The sequence below is a fragment of the Lotus japonicus genome, chromosome 3 (genome assembly GCF_012489685.1).
Source record: "Lotus japonicus ecotype B-129 chromosome 3, LjGifu_v1.2".
Classification (NCBI taxonomy): domain Eukaryota; kingdom Viridiplantae; phylum Streptophyta; class Magnoliopsida; order Fabales; family Fabaceae; genus Lotus; species Lotus japonicus.
Window position 1 is genome coordinate 76,029,664 of NC_080043.1, and position 20,547 is coordinate 76,050,210.

The window sequence follows — 20,547 nt, forward strand, 5'->3', positions numbered from 1 at the left end:
CTTAAGAGGAGCCTTGACCGCAAGGCTAGGAGAAGATGGGCTTGACCCGGATTTTGACCCATGCTCCACGTGAGATTGGATTGGAGAAGCCAGGTTTGGGGAGGTATGCGCTGCTGGCTGTGCAAATGATGGGACTGGACAGCTGGACCTGGAAACCACATGGGAAGTGTGCGTGGGACCCGAATCTCTAGGTGAAGAGATAGACAATGGTTGAATGGACGGTGGTACTTGTGAATGAGAAGTTGTTACACGCTTCGGAAGCTCTTCATTCATAGTAAATTCTCCTTCATCTTCATTCTGGGTGTCTTTGTTCCACATAGAACCCGAGCCTGATGAGAGTTCCCCATGGTGGATTTCAACCATATCAATAGTGGGAGGGCTCACGGTGGTGTTGGTAGACGGAATAGTGGGCGACGGCGGAGCAGAAGGGGGCGCGACCACAGCTGCTGGGACCTCCGCGAACAGGTCGTTTGCCAAAGGAGGCAGCGGAGCAAAGGTTGAACTGGGATCACCATGAAAGGGCTTCAGCAGAGAGACATGGAATACAGGGTGAAGCCTAGCTGACGGTGGAAGCTCCAATTCGTAAGCCACCTTCCCAATGCGGCGGAGCACTTTGAATGGGCCGTAATAACGCTTGGAGAGCTTGTTGTTGGTTCTGCGAGCTAAACTCTGTTGGCGGTATGGTTGAAGACGAAGTAGAACCCAGTTGTCTACCTCAAAGGTAATTTCTCTTCTGTTTTTATCCTTCTGAAGCTTCATTCTTTGTTGTGCACGTGTTAAGTTGGCTTTTAGTGTTTGAAGGATGACAGTTCGTTTTTGCAGGGCTTCATCGAGGGTGGTGATAGAGGAACTACCAGCAACATAATCCAAGATAGAAGGAGGGTGTCGACCATAAAGTGCTCTAAATGGTGACATGCCAGCAGAAGAATGATAGCTAGAATTGTACCACAATTCAGCCAAGTGTAAGTACCTGAACCATGTTTTTGGTTGTTCTCCTGCAAAACAACGGAGGTATGTTTCAAGGCCTCTGTTGACCACTTCGGTTTGTCCGTCTGTTTCAGGGTGGTAAGCTGAACTGAACCGGAGTTTGGTGCCCATGACTCTGAATAGGTCACGCCAGAAGTGGCTAAGAAACAATTTATCACGATCCGATACAATGGAGCGCGGTATACCATGGAGACGACAGACCTCGACTGAGAAACGTGTGGCTAAGGAGGCTGCAGTGAAGTGAGATGGTAATCCCACAAAGTGTGCTGATTTACTGAGCCTGTCAACTATAACCCATATCACTGAGTGGCCATGAGACTGAGGCAAACCCGTTATGAAGTCCATAGATAGGTCTTCCCACACTTGATCCGGGAGAGGTAATGGCTGTAGCAAACCCCCTTTCTTTGTTGGCTGATACTTGTTGTGTTGACAGGGCAAACAATTTCTGATAAAGAGTTTGGTGTCTGTTTGTAAACCAGGCCAATTAAACGCTGCTGCAATACGAGCTAAGGTTGGCTTGAGACCCGAATGACCTGCTGTGGGAGTAGAATGGTACTCGGTAAGGATGGATTGGCGCAGATTGAGGGGCTCTGGCACGAAGATACTCCCTTTGTAAAAGAGCAGACCTTGCTGAAGGGTAAAATTTGGTTGTATGAGTGAGCCCTTGATGAATTCTGAACCCGCGGCTGAAGCATAAAATTCCTTGAGGTGATCTATGATGGAAGGGACCTGAGAAGAGAATGAAGCCAGTAGGGATTTCTCTGAAGTGTGGCAGCGAGATAGAGCATCAGCTACTCGATTCTCAGTTCCAGGTTTGTAATGAATTTCATAATCAAATCCTAATAACTTGGTGGCCCATTTCAATTGTTCAGGAGTTTGAAATGTTTGAGTCATTAAGTGTTTCAAACTCTGTTGATCTGTGAAGATCTTGAACTTGTGACCAATCAAATATTGTCTCCACTTTTTCACTGCCTCAGTTACAGCGAACATTTCCCTAACATAGGTGGATTGGTTTTGCATGTGTAGGGACAATTTACGACTGAAAAATGCTATGGGGTGGCCTTGTTGAGACAAGACAGCACCCACTGCTATCCCCGAGGCATCCGTTTCAATGACAAAGGGCTGCTGGAAGTCGGGCATTGCTAACACGGGGGCAGAGGTGATCAGCTCCTTGAGCTTGAGGAAAGCAGAGGCAGCAGCTGGACTCCAGGTAAATTTCTCATGTTTTTCTGAATTATCTTGTTTGAGAAGATCTGTTAGAGGAGCAGCGTGAAAGGCGTAATGTTGAATAAAACGCCGATAGAAACCTGTCAATCCTAAGAACCCACGAAGTGTAGGGAGGTTATGTGGAGGCTGCCAATCGAGTATGGCCTGAACTTTGGAAGGATCAGGGCCTACACCTGCTGCACTTATAATATGCCCCAAATACTGAACTGATTTGACCCCAAAAATACACTTAGATAACTTGGCATAAAATTTGTTAGTCAACAACACAGATAAAATAGTATGCAAGTGTTCTAAGTGAGAAGAGTAAGTGGGGCTGTAAATTAGGATGTCGTCAAAAAAGACTAGGACAAACCTTCGTAAGAATGGGCGAAGAAGATCGTTCATGGCCGCTTGAAATGTAGAAGGGGCATTGGTGAGGCCGAAAGGCATTACTAGGAACTCATAGTGGCCATCAACGGTTCGGAAAACCGTTTTGTGTGTGTCCTCAAGTGCCAAGCGGATTTGGTGAAACCCCGACCGTAGATCCAGCTTGGAGAAATATGTGGCTCCACCCAATTCGTCTAGAAGCTCATCAATTGTAGGAATAGGGAACCTATCCTTGACGGTAATGGCATTGAGACTCCTATAGTCCACACAAAAGCGCCAAGAACCATCCTTCTTTTTAATGAGAAGAACCGGTGAGGAATAAGGGCTAGTGCTTGGAACCACAATCCCTTCTTGGAGCATATCGGTGAGGATAGTAGCCATGGCCTCCTTTTGGGAATGAGGGTAGCGGTAGGGTCTAACATTGACGGGGGGTGTGTTGGGTAGGAGGGTGATGTGGTGATCATGAGAGCGGGGAGGGGGTAGGCCATGTGGTGTGGAAAAAACCTGGTCAAATTGTTGTAGAAGGGTTTGTAGTTGTGGTTCGGTAGAGGGGGAGGGGCTGTCCTCAAGGGATAGGAAAGTAGAGGGGGTCGTAAGTGGAGGCAAGAAGGATATGGTATGACACTCCGCGATTGAGTCCATGTGACACATGCGCAGGAGAGTGTGGAATGAGGCTGGGGTTGGTGGCTGTAAGGGGCGTCCCCTTAGTGTGAATGGTGATCCATTGACTTGGAAAGTCATATAAGGGATGCTAAAATCTGAGATTATCTTCCCCAAGGTGGCCAGCCATTCGAGTCCCAATACGACATCAGCCCCATGGATGTCAAGTAAGTGAAATGGAACTCGAAACGTTTGGCCTTCAATATGAACATCGGTACTAGGACAGAATCCGGTGCACACTAAATGAGCTCCATTTCCTACCATTACCGGGAAATTGGTGATAGGAACTGTAGGCAATCGTAGGAAATTGGCCAATCGGGGAGGCATCACATTGTGTGTGCTGCCCGTATCTACCAACACGGTCACGGGGTGGCCCATGACAAAACCTGGAAATTTTAGAGCCTTAAGGGACGGTTTCCCTTCAACCGCTTGGTCCGATAAGTGAAAATGGAGGGATTCCTCATGTGTTTCCTCTGTTGCCTCGGTAGAATGGGCCAAAAGAAGGTCTGCGGGAGGGTTTGGGATGGGCTGATCCTCCTCTTGGTCATCCACCATGAGAAGAAAAAATTTTGGCTGGCATTTGTGCCCAAATGTGTACTTCTCGTCGCAGTTGAAACATAGACCAAGGGCACGACGCTCTTGTTGCTGCGCATGGGTGAGGCGTTTGATAGGAAGAGGTGGAGGGGTGGGCTGTTTGTTGGGTAAAGAGGATGAGGAGCGGTATTGCGGTTGGGTGGTGGGGGTGGTTGGGTAGAGGATAAGTTGGGTTGGTGAGGACGAGGGAAACGATGGGGAAAGGGTTTGGGGTCTCTAATTTTAGCTTCTATCATTTTTGCTAACCCAATGGCATGAGAGACTGAGTATGGCCGTAAAATAGCTAGTTCTTTTTGGATATCAGGAGCTAAACCAGAGACAAAACAATTCATCATAGTTTCAGGGGAAAGACCCACTACCTGATTTGAGAGCCTCTCAAAACGGGTCTGAAATTCTGCTACTGTTGATGTTTGGCGGAGCTTGAAGAGCTCTTGTTGGTGGTTCTCATATGAGGAAGGGCCAAATCTAATAGCAAGTGCCCTTGTAAATGCTTCCCATGTTGATAATTGATAGTTGTGGTACATCCACTTGAACCAGCTTAATGCTTCTCCTTTCATGTAGAATGAGACTAATTCTAATCTTTGTTCTGCAGGTGTTTGATGGAGCTGAAAGAATTGTTCAGCATGGAAAAGCCAATCCAGTGGGTCTTGACCCTCAAAAAGTTGCAGCTGAAGCTTCATGTTCTTGGGTAAAGTATGAGGGTTTGTGAGAGGAGGCTGGCCTGTACCTGGAGGAGGAATGATGAATCCAGGAGTAGGGTGAAAAGTAGGGGGAGGCTGCTGAGAAAGCCCCAAGAGATGGTGTTGTTGCTGTGGTGATGGAGTGTGTGTATAAGAGCCTGGAAGTGGTGACTGGAAACCGGAAGGAGAAGGATTAAATGGAGGGTAAGGAGGAGGAGGTGGTGGGGGGGTGGTGGAGGAGGTGGTTGATTCTGAAGGGAAAAGGTAGAAACCCTCTCAAATAACCCATCCATAGCAGATTTCATATCAGCCTGTAGAGAGGAAGCTATAGAAGAGAGCTTCTCATTGATAGCAGCCAGCACCTCAGGTGATAGGTTCTCAGTTGGAGGCATAGAGATCAGCTCAATGAAAGCACCAGAATGGTGGCTCTTTTGTAAGAACCCTAGCACTACTATGTAAAAGAAAGCAAGATAAAGTGCTGGAATAAAATTAGCTGAATATTCATTGCCCTGTTCATTCTTCGTACAGCATATATTAGCTAAACTCTAGAGAAAGATGACAAAAACAGGTGTCATCATATTACAGGTAGGAAGCTACTGGAAACAGTACTATTATCAACATTTTTGGAATTTAAAATAAACAACAAAATTCAAACAAAATCATCTAGTCTTTTGGGTTTGGTGGTTAGCCTCTTGGGCCTTTCCATAGCAGCAGATTTTGACCCATCAGTGTTAGTGCTACCAGCTTCTCACCATCGTATGGGAATGAGGGGCATTATCCGTGGCAGGTTAGGTGAGTGGATTGGTGGTTTTATGGAGGGGATTGGTGGCGAGGGCCCTTTGAAGATGGAAGTTTTGGCCTTGCTTAGAGGGCTCAAGCTTTTGTGAGACTTAAATCTCTGTGTGATAGTTTGTGAGATTGACAGTTTGGTGATTGTGGATACTTTGAAGGATAAACGTTTTTAGTTCCATGAACTTGCTCTGATTTTCGAGAGCTTTGGGACCTACTTCATCGGGATTGGAGTATACAGCTTGAGCATGTCCCAAGGAGTACGAATGAAGTTGCAGATTGTCTTGTCGGATTGGGAATATACCAGCAAAGTGCCTTTACGCGTCTGGAGGTCTCTCCTCCGCTTCATCCCTTTTTAGCGAATGATGTGTTAGCCTTGTAGTTTTTCTTTGTCTTTTTTTTTTTACTTTTCTGAAGTAGAAAAAAAAAATAGGTCCATTCAGTGACATATCACAAATTTCAAATGGAGACAAGGATTAGGTCCACTTTTTACAGGTCAGTGGAATCTTTATGCTCAAAACCCCGATTCCAATAGTCATTTATTTGGTACCTCCCAAGGGGCTGAAACTGCTATTTTAACACTTCTCGAGGGATTCCATCCACAAACGCAAAGTTTATGGCTAACCGATAATGACCAATAAAGAGTACTATTATTGTCTCATGACTCAATGACCAAAAAGAAAATGTCGTTTATTGATCAGTTTTTGTTTTTGTTCAAAATTTATTGATCAGAACAAACAAGGCTCGCTTTTGACAAAAACAAAAGAGAACATGGCCCACTTTAAAATGTTATACCCAAACTCAGAATTAGGCTTCCTATTTTCTTGGTCTATTGGGCTTCAATTTTAAAAAACAGAAATATAAAAAATAGAACGGGCTTGAAACAAACTAAGGTTAGGTGCAATAGCAGAAAAGTTTATGTCTTCTTTCCCCACTTAATTTATTTACACATTAATTTAATTTTGTGTGTCGTAGACTGAAAATAATTTATTTTCTTAAAAAAATATTAGAATGAAGAGAAAACACTTTTAGACTATTGGGAGGTGCGCTAGTGTTTTCTTGAGGAGATAGTGGAGACTTCCTCCTAGGTAGGAACATAAGATTATCTCACTGGAAATATATAGTTATCCACCAATTGAGATTTTACTAAATACATGCATGCAAGAGAATTTTAACTCTTAATTTATGTGGAAGTGAGAGTTAAGCTCGAACCAGTGTTCAACATAAAATAATTTTTTGATGAAATATAAATAAGTAGATTTTGATTAGAATGAAGATTATAAATCCCACTCGTGATGTCATCTTAGCCTCTTAGGATATGATTAACCAAGGCCGTTGTGGTCTTTCCTCATATAGCATCTCCAAAGAAGATCTTTCGGTTCCTATAAGGTTTTTTTGTTATGGAACGGTTCTTACAAGTTATAAGTTGAATTCCCTTCTATTTGATATTTCCAGATACAGTACTTGGTGGCTGTGCACATCACTATCATGATTCACTACTAAAATATAAAATTGCATTGTTCATAACTGTTTAATCTTAATATATTTCAACCAGCATGAATGATTGAATTATTTGTAAGTAAATATACTTCTCTAAGATAACGGAAATGTCATATCTGTACTCATTCATTGTATCATATACGACTAATACGAGTATTGGTCTCTTCACGAATATTAGTGTTTAATTATACTGACACATGCCTTTAAAATATATAATGTATTAATTAAACATTTGTCTTCTTATTGGTAGTTAGAAATGTCTTTTCATCTTTGTTTTTTACGGAAGACGCAGCCACAGCACCTTTTTAAATGAAGCACTTCTTATTTTAAAGATAATAATGAAAAAATTACGAAAAAGCCATTCTTATGAGACGACGTGTACTGGTATAGATAGTGATTGTTTGATTTGTACGTGCACATTATTTGTAATTCAGATTTCAGATATCTCAATCTATGAAAAATTATCCTGTGTCAAAGTAATTTTTGTTAACAAAAAACAGTGAGTCACTATTAGTAGTAGAGTCTCAACTGCTAACGTGTGATACTGTATGTTTACAGATACAATGAAAAATTAAAGCTAAAAAAGTAAAAATATTATTTTTCTTCACTGTAATTTTGAGTCATTGTGATTTATCACCATGTGTTTACGTATTTGCAAGTCGCAAAAGCACCATATGCTGGAGTCCTCAATATCTCTTATAAACAATAACAGGTGACATGATGAAGGGTAACGGTAAAGTCATTTTTGTTCTTGGCACAATAAGTTTGGAAAGCATCATTTTCGGTGAAGAAATCTTGAAGATCGATCAGCTGATGTGATTCGACTAACATCAAATAAGTGGATTAACTCACTAAGCTACAACTAAATCTAGTCAAGGATGGCTATAGATAAGGATTAAATAGATGTTTACACGTGAAATAAACTTAGAAAAAATTACCCAATTAAGAATAATCTAGGAATTTAAATAAGATTCTTTTTGGTTCTTTAAATTTAGTGGTTTACAAGCAATAGAATTATACGTTCTATTAGTTTGAAAATATTTTGTAGTGTTCAAGTTGAAAATATGTCATCCCTAATCTCTTCTTCAAGCTCCATCCACCTATAACCACCATATTTCCCAGCCACCATAAATTCCATCACAAATATTCAGCTACATTCTTCCATCCTTGTTTTTTCAAGACCGAGTCCCTGCTCCACCACCGCGAACTACTGAGATCAGCGCCACCGTGGTACCAAAACATGGAATACCCCTAACGAAATAAAGAAAATGAACACCAACCCTAAAAATATTTGTTGTTTTTTCTCCCCTTTTTTATTTTGGGGCACAACCTAGATTGGGGTTGGTGGAGGCTAGTCAAGGTGCACAGAGGTGGTCGACAATGGGCTTATAGATATGAGGGGTTTTGAGTGATGGAGGGTTTGGCTACGACGTAGAGTTGTAGAGAGGTCGATAGAGAGTGGCAGATCCACCGACAAAGAACGAGCGATGGTGAAGGAAATGGGTTATGCGACACCCCACACATATCTAAACCCAATTTGACTAACACATGCAAAGAAGAGGAAATTATGGTCAGTTGCACTGGTTAATAGTGACTGTTTGAATTCTTGAGGTTAAAAGTTCAATTCTTTAAAAGACGCATTCTTGGAGATACCTTTGACTTTTACCACACTCGAATGTAATAAGATTGTCTCAAATGTATAGTTAAACCAGAATATTTTTAATTTAGTTATACCTTTTACAATCTAGTATATAATTTTTATAAATATGTAATTTTATTAATCAATTTGTATTGAAATTGATTTAAGTGTAATAAAATATCTCTTAAGAGATGAGAGAGTAGATTTTAAAATAAAAGGGAAAATGAATATAATTAAGTTTATCTCAGGAGAATGAGGGGCGTGTTTTAAAATAAGAAGTGAAAGAGTGTAATTTAAACTTCATTTCTAATAAGAAAGAGTAGTTTACTCAAAATAATATCATACCGTCGATAAAATAATATCATACTGTAGATAAATGAATTCAATTATATTTTTATGTCTCTTTTTTTTGTTACAAGAGGAAAAATAAAATTGAAATTAGCTAAAAGCATTTAGATACAAGGATGCATAAACCGACGAAGGAGAGCGCCTCCAAATTTGAGTCTAAGCACTTGATAAACTGACCTGACGTGCCAAACAATCTGTTGTATTATTTCTCTCACGTTTGACATGTAGGAATTGCACTCGCAAGAATCTAGGCACCATATCCCGGATTCGCTGGAGAACATCTCTAGCCCAGAAGGTTCTGAAATCCGCATTGCTTTGGAGCGCACCAACCACATTCAAACAATCAGAAAAGCAAACAATACTTTGATATCCCAACTTGGAAGCATGTTGCAACCCAAGTTCCACAGGCAGCGCTTCCGCCATGAAAGCACTACCATTGCCCAAGCTCTTAGCAACTCCTGATACTCATTCACCGTCTTTATCTCTAATCACTGCCACACATCCATATGACTAAGTATTGGGTTCCAACTACCATCCACCACTACCACCATGCACTTCCCACCATCCACGATTCTCCGGCTTGTATTTTTATGACTATGACCGTTCTTCTTTTCTAAATAAATATTGAGTTCATAAATATTTGAACACTCCCGATTGAAAATTCCACAAAGAATTAGAAGATCCCTGTACGATTTGACACAATTTTATCGATGACCAAATCAAAGGCTGGTTCAGTCATACATAGTTTTAAAGAGTTTCCCAACTTATTTAAATTGGTATAATATATATACACCGTTGTTTTTTTAGTGTCAATGCCAGGTCTTCCCTATTTTGAATTTCTTTAATCTGTTCTTTCCCTAAATTATGACTTCCATAACTTAATTAGTGTTTTGCTATGATTAAAAGTGATTATTATATTTAAATTTTTAAGGTTGAAAGTTTAACTATTACAAGAAATATTCTTAGAAAGTTTTTTTACTTTTACAATACTCTGATTGAATAAAATTGTCTCCACAAATGATACCTATAATTTTTTTTTAAAATATGACTTCAATGATGATGTAATGTGTGCTGTTGTTCTTCTTTCTCTCAGGTTACTTCTATGTGGTCTAAGTTTTGAATCTTGACTGGTTATTATTAGCAACAATGGTCTTCACTTTATTTAATTTGTTAATTATATAAAATTTATATAAACAGGGTATAAATGAACACAATTGTATAGAATAGTCCCTGTCATAATATATACACAGCAACCATGAATTTAATCCTTATCATAATCTAGCTATCACTTTATTTTGTGGGTCTTGTTTAAGGAAAAAAAGACAATCGTTAATATTGTGTTTAATAGAAAAGAGATAGAAAAAAAAAATAGAGCGTAAAAGAAGGAAAATACCTTCATTCATAGAGCAATTGAGGGAGAGTAGTAAAGGCGGGTTCTACATCCTTTATGGAGTCTCCCCACTTATACAAAGAAAAGAGAGGCATTGCTTTTTTATTTTTTTCTTCTTCCTTGTTTTATCATTTCACAGGGGTTTTTAAATGTCATGAATCTAGTGTATGCTTGTGTCTTAAAATTTAGGTGTTAAGGGGTGAATCAAACCACCTCTAGATAATTGAGAAAAATAACTTCATATTTTGTGGCGGTTAAACCCGCTTCTATTACCCCAAATGTAGACATGAATTTAACACACCACGAAGAATTTAACCCAAATGTGTGGACTGTGGACTTAAGAATACCAAATGGAATGACCCAAATACAATCCTAAATTGAACCAAAGCAAAAGATCAATCGGTTACAAACAAAATCTCAAACAATTAAAGTATAGTACCTAATAAACATGTTCCGAGCAGCTCAAGCTGTTGAGTGTTGAGGAGTTTCGTGGAATTTTTACCACCCTGAAAATGGAAATTGATGACATTGCTGAAATGAGCGGCGAGGTATTTCGTTAAATTATTATGATGTTGTGTTATCTTACGCACCCATCACAACTCCCCCTCCACCTCCAGCCTCACCTGCCAAGCCACCACCGCACCTTCACCCGTCATGACATTGCCACCACCACCTTCATGGCGCAGCCACCACCACCACTCCCCATCTACCTCCACCTTCAGCCACCAGTGACACCGGTTCTTTTAGGAAGATAAGTTGTGTGTCACCAACTTTCTACGCCTTGGAATTGAAAAACTGAATCTCACATGTTCCGTGATAAGGGCAACACACTTTTGACTACTTATCAATAAAAAATTGAAGTGCACTACTATTTACTTTTGAAACTAACTAGTGTAAATGCATACCTCAATTGACAACACAGGTAAAATGTGTGGAAAGAGTTCTAAGCTTCAATTTCTGCATAATATATTAAAAAGAAGGCTTAATTACATTTTTGGTCCCCAACTTTGCCCTTCTTGCAAAAATCGTCCTTCAACTACAAAATTAGCAAAAACCATCCTCAACGTTTACACTTTGTTGCAAAACTGGTCCGCCGTTACACTTTTGTTTGAAAACTAACGTTTCCTGGGTAAAAAATAAAAAAATAATAAAAAACACATGAACTTCATCATCTTCATCTCTTTCTTTATCTTCTTCCTCTCTCAGTACATTCAAACCCAAAATTTCAGAAAAAAAACAAAAATCAAAATCCTCATCTCACACACCCTCCACCGCCCCCACCCAAAAATCAAAATTCACAACCTCCATTATCCCCACCCCTAAATCGCAGCCCACAACCTCCACCCCTTAATCGCAACCTCCGCTGCCCCCACCCCTAGATCGTAACCCAGCCAACCCACACTGACCCACCACCCCAACCACCAACGAATCCAAAACAAAGGCAAAAGAGAAGTGTAGAAGAGTGTTGTTGAGTGTCGATGCATTCAGATATGGGTGCTTTTGCTTTCTGAGAGGAACTGCAAGGTCGAATTTTGAGGGGAAAACAGAGGAACCAATCAGATCTGGATTTGGGGATTCTGGGGTAGGATTTGGATTTGGGGTTTTTTTGATTTGGTTTTGAATGTTCTCTAAATCATCAAAGAACCCATTGCAGATGCAATTGCTTACCGTTTGGACAAGTTCAGAGGCCAATTCGAATTCTGGGTGTGCAATAAATCAAGAACTTTGCAATTTGCATTCAATATTTGGGGTATCGATTTGTTTGGTGTGTGAATTGACAAATTCATGTTTCTCATTCTTGTTTTGGTTGGAATTCTCATTCTGGGTGCATGAAATTTGAGAGTTCTACATTTGGGGGATAAAGGGGGTTCAATTTGGGGGTGCTAATATGGTGCTAATTTTTGCTCTTATGATGAGGATTCTGCTGCTTTGAGGCCACGGCTTGGGGACATACTTGAGGGTTGTGTGGCATTGGTGTTGATGTACTTGGACACATCAGATATGTGCAAGCTAGCCCGATTGAAGAGGGTATTTTGTGATGCTTCATTTGAAGATTTTACTGGGTTTGCTCTGGGTTTTTAGATAAATTGTGCTGATTTCAGTTTTTACCTTATTTGGTTCCTAATTTTTTTCCAGATGAATTGGCATCGGTATGATATTTATCAAGTTTCCTCTCATTCGTATAAATTGTGTTATATATGATACTCCCTCCGTTCCATAAAGTTTGTTGTTTTTGACCATCTTTCTATATCCCAAAATGTTTGTTGTTTTAGAAAATCAATGCACTTTTTGCTAATTTTTTCCACCTATACCTTCATTTAATAAATTTTCTCTCACTTATCACCTTTTATATTAACCAACCACAACTCTTCTTTATTAATTACATTCTTCTCTATCTAACTATAATTTAATAGTTACACATCATACTAGTAAAATTAAATAAGGGCAATCTAGTCAAATTATACTATCAATAATTGTTTTCTTAGTCTTTGTACCACAACCTTAAACTACAAACTTTCTGAAACGGAGGGAGTAATAAGTTGATGTTGAGATTATTTAGAAAAAAAGAAGTTGATTTTCTGAGTTTTAGTTTATTTGTAAATGGAATTTATGGTTACAAGGAGAATGATCTAGATGAACTCTGTTTTGATGAGATTATTGTCCCCTGGGGAGTAAGACCACTGTAGTTCTATCTGTAACACTAGAATTGCAACTGGGAAATTCTTGTTCTCTTAGAGGCTAGAACTTTCTTAGATCAGGGATATTGTTAATATCAAATGTGAAATTTAATGGTTCAAATTGCTTAAAAAAATTGTAAATGAGATTCTTGAATCTGGAGACTTTTTTTGTTTTTTCTGGAATTTTAGGTTTGAAGGTATAAAGATAACTGAGAGAAAGAAGATGAAGAAAGAGATAAAGATGATGAAGTTCATGTGTTTTTTAATATCTTATTATTTTTTACCAATTCAGACGGAAGTGTAACGGCGGACCAGTTTTGCAACAGAGTGTAAATGTTGAGGATGGTTTTTGTTAATTTTGTAGTTGAGGGATAATATTTACAAGAAGGACAAAGATGGGGGACCAAAAGTGCAATTAAACCTAAAAGAATGGATGAGAAGTTTAATTTAACCGTGACTAAATTTTGAATCTAAAAAAATTAGTTAGCATTCGAAAAGTGGTCGAACACCAAGTGATGTATAAAAAAAAGAAAAAGAAAAATATGAACCATAATAGACGCCGCCTCTAGAGAAACATGAAATTGACTTGATATTTCTGAGGCTTAATTGCACTTTTGGTCCCTGATGTTTGACCTTTGTGTAATTTTAATCCCCTTTGTTCTAATTGCGCAATTTTAGTCCCCTTTGTTTCAATTTGTGAAAATCAGGTTTGCGTTAGCTTCCGTTCAATTTCAAACGGAATATTCTTATTTAGATTCCTCATCAAATAAATAAATAAATGAAAATAAAAAGTAAAACAAATTAAATAAAAAAAATTCAGTAATTAAAACACGCGTTTTAAGTGTAATTTTCATCCATTAAACAATTCATCATATTTATCAATTCATCATCATCTCCCAACATCTTGATTAATTCATCGTCTTGAACAATTCATCATCATCTCCCAACATCTTGATCCATAAAACACCCGGTGTTCTCACCCATTGAACAATTCATCATCATCTCCCAACATCATCATCTACATCAATTCATGTCTTCATCCATCATCATCAACAACCCCTACAAACCCAAACCTGGAACCTTGAATTCAAACACCTGTTTTAAGTGTAATTTTCCGTCAAATTTGACACATGAACTACCCTGCAACAGAAGAAGTCAAAGGCCAGAAACTCATCATTTGACTCATGAACTACCCTACAACAGACATGATCAAATTCAAGAAAAGTAAACACATTTCAAACAAAAACCCAAACTTTTTGTGAGTTTGATCTTTATGAGAGTGAGAATAATAAAGAGAGGAAAAAAGAAACCAGGGACAGATGCTTGAGAATCAAATCGAGACCTGCCTTGGTGCTGGGAAAGAGAATGGCGGTGGTGCTCGGAAGTCAGAGGAACGAGATGGTGGTGGCGGCGCAGCCGCAAAGCAGCGCGGTGGCGATGAACAGATCGGGAATGGGAGATGGTCGCAGGGGCAGTGGGCGTAGATCTGAGGGGAAACTCCTTTGGACGGCTCCCCGTCGTGGTCAGCTAAGGTTGTAGGCATTTACTCCGTCAGATCAGAAGCAGAACTGGGCGTTTGGGTCATGGCCAGTTCCATCTGGTGGCTGCACGCGAGCAGAGGAGGAGGTGGCGGTCGCGGGCGAGCACGAGAGGAGGTGGTGGCCGCGCGAGGATAAAGAGGAGGAGGTAACAGCAACGAGCAGAGAGAGGGGGAGGTGGCGGCTTGAGAGGAGAGAAGAGGAGTGTGGTGGGTGGAAAGTGGCAGTTGCGTTGAGAAGAAGAGAGAAGGAAGTAGCGACTGCTAAGGTTGAGGACAGGGTGAAGAGAATAGCACAGTGTCGGGACATGTGGTGGTGTGGGAGTCGGAGGCTGAAGATAGTGGTGAGATATGGAGGTTGAAGTTGATGAATATTAGGTTTGGGGATTTTATTTTAATCTGTACTTGTGATTATCATGTATTAGGTTAAATAAAATTTATAAATTATGTATTTGTTATTTTAATATAGGGTAGGTGGTGCAGATAGAAAATAAAAGGTGTAAATAGAAACCACCGTTAGTAATTAGATGGAAGACTAACGACGGGACCCAATTGCCACTAACTTAGAACAAAGGGGACTAAAATTGCGCAATTAGAACAAAGGGGATTAAAATTGCACAAAGGTCAAACATCAGGGACCAAAAGTGCAATTAAGCCTTTAAGCCTATTTCTTATGTGCTTTTTTTTTTTTGATATTTCTTACTCCTCCGTTCCAAAAAGTTTCTTGTTTTACATCATTTTTTAATATCCCAAAATGTTTGTTGTTTTAAAAAATCAATACATTTTTTACTAATTTTTTCCACCTCTACCCTCATTTAATACATTTTCTCTCACTTATCACATTCCATATTAACCAACCATAACTCTTCTCTATTAATTACATTCTTTTCTATCTAAGTATAATTTAATAGTTGTACATCATACTAGTAAAAGTAAATAAGGGCGATCTAGTCAAATTATACTATCAATAATTATTTTCTTACTCTTTGTGCCACAACCTTAAACTACAAACTTTCTGGAACGGAGGCAGGCAGTACGTGTGAATAGCTCTAGAAGGAAGGAAATACATCGTGGTTGAAACGCTACCATAATGCATTGATGACTTGTTTTAATAATAAGATAAAAATCAGAGACAAATTCAATGTGTACGTCGAGGAACGGACAAGAGAGACCACTTCGTCCCCATGACTTTCTTACTGCATTTTGCAATTAATTTCTTGGATTGAGCAAACTCATTTAAGTTGTTGGAATATTAATAGCGTAAATATCAAAGAAAGCTTAGATCCAATCCAACTGTTTTCTTAAAAAATCGTATTAATAGTCATACTTCCTCTGTATTTTTTATAAGTTAGTAGTACAATTTTTTTAAATTTTTTATGTTTAATTTCTTAATATAAGTCATTTTGAAATATCAATAAATTATTAAATATTTTTTTTCAAGTTTACTATATTTCATTTTGAAATATATCAATAAGTTATTTTTTTAACGATTCAAGTTCAAATTTTTTTTTAACAATTCAACACGTACCAAATTCTTAACTTAATTGCATTTTCGATCTATATAGTATAATGTGTGAGTGATTTTAGTTTACTACTCCTAATTTTTTTCACTTGATTTAAGTCGTTTAGTTTTTTAATCAAGTAATTTTGGTCCTCCCATTAACTTTCCATCTAATAACTAAACTAACAAGATTTGATGTCTGGACAATACTCAAATGACATCTGAACAGTGACATGGACATATTATTTTTTCTTTTTAAAAATAAAACATGATTTGAATTCCATTAATTCTTTCTTTGCTTGCATCAATTTCAGCTTTCTCATGCTTTATATTGGAGTTGCTTGATTTTCTTCTTTGCTCTTCCTAATTACTCCATCTGTTTCAATATAAGAGCATATTCAATGCAAAGTTCTTAGTTCTTATTTCTGAGCTAAGAACTAATAACTGAGTTCTTAACCATTGGAGGGGCTGACGTTGAGTTCTTAGTTCTTAAAATTCGGAACTAGTTCTTATATAAAGAGTTTTACTTTTTGAGTTCTTAGCATAAAAATGTAATTATTGTTTCTCTCATTCATCAATTGATTTAATTTAAGTATTGAATTAACATTCAAATTTAAGTCAAAATTATATGAAAATAAAAAATATTACTAATATAATGGTATTGTAGGACCAGATGAATAGTACTAAGAACTAAAAATTCATGGTTGGAACAAAATCTTTAAAGAGTTGCTTAAGTGCATGTGACACTATGAACATAGCATTGGAGATGCTCTAAGTAAGTGTACACTTAGGGAAGGTGCACGCATATTAAGAAATGCAATTAATTTTGTTAACATTTTAAAACACGTTATTTGTTTCCATATTTTACCCTTTACAATGTACTTTTATCTCTCCTCATTTATTATTCTCATAGAGGCATTATATGTAAAAACATCAATTAATGCTCCATTGAAATTTTAAGTGGGCAGTTATTGTGAAACAAGTTTTTTCTCTCTTAGTGGACAGTTATTATGAAACGGAGGGAGTAATAATTACTCCCTACATATATATAAGTCACTTTTACCTAATTCTCTAGAAATAAGAAAACTATCTGCAAATAATAAATTTGTGAACAAATTTATTGAGTTTCCTAGATTACCCATGCATTTCTCTTGCCAAATTATTTTGTTTTCACAAAAATTATTGTAACACCCCGACTTCGGTAGCGTCACTTTAGTAACCAAAAAGAAACTTAAAGCGGAAAAACGTGAATATTTTTTTTCGATAATGTGAAGAAAGACTAAAAGAAATAAACTCAACAATAAAATATAACAGAACTAATGTACAATAATAATTACAACCCCCGCTGTAAGTAACAAACCACGTCACGAGTATCCTCCAGTGACGGGAAGTGGTAGAAAGTAGCGCTCGTCGGCAATATGTACAGTCCAAAGAAAAGTCAAGTGTTCGCAACACCATCCCTCAAAAATGAGAATAAGTTAGCCCAAACGGCCTAAAACAAGACCCCCTAGTCCAACCAACTCTCTGTGATTTCAGTAGAGAAACCACACAAAAAGCTATCCGCAGGAAACTACCATGTCCCCAACTAGAAGCATGACGGTCAGAGCTAAGACTCTACTCCTACACTAATCCTATCTCGAGGAGCTCACACCAGCACTCAATCCTACATGCTAGCGTGATCGTCGTCCGAATCTGAATCCAGAACGACCAAGTCTATGTACACCATCCTACCTCCTCTCGCTACCCCGATGCGCTCCGGTGCTGGCCTCACGGGCGTAGGGCCCGAGCCAAGATCATCGATGACAGCGATGGTGGGTGAGCTAGACTCCGCAAAAGTCCCTTCCACAGGCTCCTCCTCTGAGGGGTCCTCATCATCAGAAGATGACGATGGTGGTGGTGCTCCCACTCCTGGTCTGCAGTGCACGCCAGGTGGCAAGTTGAAGCTCACGGTGTACCTCCTCAGCACTCCCTCTGTCAGGTGCCCCAGTCGGTCGACGCGGTCCTCCATAATCCGCCCCGAATAGGTCGCACGGTGGCCTGCGGGGTCAACCACCCATGCACCTGGGTCATCCTGGTCCAGCATCTCAAACCGGGTCCCCCCGACGGGTGGACCATCGTAAACCAGTCCGCCATAGACATCTGACAATGGGCGTAGTCCGCCAAAGCACACACAGAAGACGCGAGGGTCAACTCCAAAGAATTATGTAAATAATAAATCCAATAGGTAAAGATAAGGAGTAGCCACTTAGGCTTAAAAGTTAGAGATGACATCCTAGGGTTGTACAGTTCATAATGAATATAAAAGACGATAATAACAATTAGCATGCATCAAATAGGTTTAACAAGTATCAATCACACTCAGCGACTAAGTTAGCATGCGTGTTGCATGAAATGCAATGCTGGTTGACAAGATGCATTCCGGAAATAAGGGCATCAACGAGTCAGCCCTAACACCAGCCACGGTGGGACCATTTCTACTCGCGTGTCTCTTACACCACACAAAGCGTAGTCAGATCAGCAGTGAACCCGAAGGTCTGCCATTTCCGTATGCTACTAAGAATCACCGTAGTGTTCTTATATGGAAATCCGGGTCTTATGACCATTTTGGAATCCATCGAGGTCCGGTATCTCGCCGTGTATTAACCTCAAAATGAGTGCATGAATGCAAAGTGATTAGCCAAACAACGTCTCCGACCTCACTCGACACGTCGCCACGTGTTCTAGCTAACTTATTGTCTCTAGAAGAATACCCTAAGGTAAATGTCGATTCTGCGATAAAATACAATAATCGTAAAAAGAGTGCAATCACTAAAACCATAATCCCAAGTAATTCCCAGAGAATGTCTCGATCCACTAAAACCATGACAAGGCCCGAACTCCGTTCGTCTCGTCAAACTTTCTCAAAATCTCATAAAAATTTGGCATGACCTGCCCGCTATCCTCACTCTCCAGTACCACGGATTTACGTGTAATAGCATAGTTAAATCAGCCCAATCCAACAACCATAGCTCATGTATCAACACATTCTAAATTAACCACATAGCACTTAGCATATATAGCATATATCACACATCCTAGATTAACCATTTAGCACATAGCATGTGATTCAAACTCAAAAACAGTCAGTAGATGAGTAATCTACATTGTCAGCCGAAGCCTCATAAAATATTTTCCCAGTCAAACACAAACAAGTGCATAAACAGTAAATCAAGTCGAATTCGTCGACACCTAAAGCATTAGCTAATAGTTCAGTGAGTAGCCCTCACATGTAGCTCCTCCAGGGTTCTCCTCGAACGCTCCTTCACAATCAACTCCTTGTTCTTCGGGAAATTCCGCAAAAGAACCTTTAGAGAAAAACCACAGAAATCAATCACAATGAGTCAGAAACTCAGCAAACAATAGATATTAGGGTTACACGAAGTAGCATATACTCCGAGGTACGATAATCTAACGAAATCGGACAAGTTTTCGAAAAAGAAATTTCCCCCCTCCCCTAGGGTAGCTCTCGGCCACTATGCACAATTAGGTGGGCCGATTTTTCTTCGATCAAACTTGGTTCCTAGGTTATCATTAGTTGTAACTAAGATGAATCTAAGCTCAGAAAAATTATCGGATCGAAAACTGTCGCAGGGGTATTTTGGTCATCATTTTCAGCTCAGAATTTCAAAATTGAAATTTCGAAAAACAAATTTGATGGGGACGTCAACAACAACGTTTATGACGACTAATCCTACTAGCACTAAGCTAAGTTCAGCTTAAAGGTTGCAACTTTGCTTTAAAATGGGTATTTCTCATAGAAATTGATTCTGGCGGCATTTCGGCGACATTCGGCAAAATGTAATCTGCTAGAAGTACTCTTGGGCACGTAGGGAAGATGTTTAGACACTAAAATCAAGCTATTTGGACAGTTTTACAAAAAGCTTCAAACTTTGAGCACAGAAAGACATAGAAGAAGTCGACAGAAACGACGATCAGAAGTGAGGGATAGTAACTATACCTCGTAATCTTCAAGTAGCAACGAACTGTGAAGCAATCGGGCAAGAAACGGCGAAAAATCAAATCCTCCTCCTCTCCAATGAAGCTCGCGGGTTTGGGAAGAAAATGGGGTGGGTTTTGCTAAAAAATTTCATTTCTTGGTTATTTATAGGTTTTGGAAAATGCGGAAAAATGAAAATTTCGCGATTCAGATTTTTCCTGCGCGTTCCTCCGTGAATTCTAAGATAGGTTATGGCGACATAATTCCAAAACTCAAAAGAGGTTTCTTGGAATTAAATCAAACGATCAAAAGTCGGTGTAAATCGATTTTACCCGAAAAACTACTTTTTGCAGTGAATGTCGGAAGAGAAAACTTCCTTCTGAAGAAAGATTGGAGACATCAAGATAAATGGGTGTACGCGTGTGGAATCTTCATTTGAAGCTCCGAATAGAAAAAGTCTTCATCGTCGGTTGATTTTAGGTTTCTTGAACTATCAGGGTTTTGGTTTCGGCAAACTTCCGAGTATTGGAATTTGACGTTCGTACATTCTAGGGCTTCGTATCGAAACGCTTGTTTATAGACGAATAAGAGAAGTTCTAACATTTCTCTGAAGATTTTTGGAATTAGTTTTCATCGTGTCTTAAAGTGTAAATTAGCTATTTACTAGCGTTCTTG

General features: G+C 39.2%; 1 long non-coding RNA gene across 1 annotated transcript; it reads right to left on the reverse strand.

The window, feature by feature from the left end:
- Positions 1-13,659: 13,659 nt before the first annotated feature.
- On the reverse strand, positions 13,660-14,775 carry LOC130745961 (uncharacterized). The gene is made up of 2 exons (XR_009021962.1): positions 14,201-14,775; positions 13,660-13,998 (listed from the first exon to the last, which is right to left on the reverse strand). It is a non-coding gene; the product is annotated as an uncharacterized LOC130745961 (long non-coding RNA).
- Positions 14,776-20,547: the final 5,772 nt, after the last annotated feature.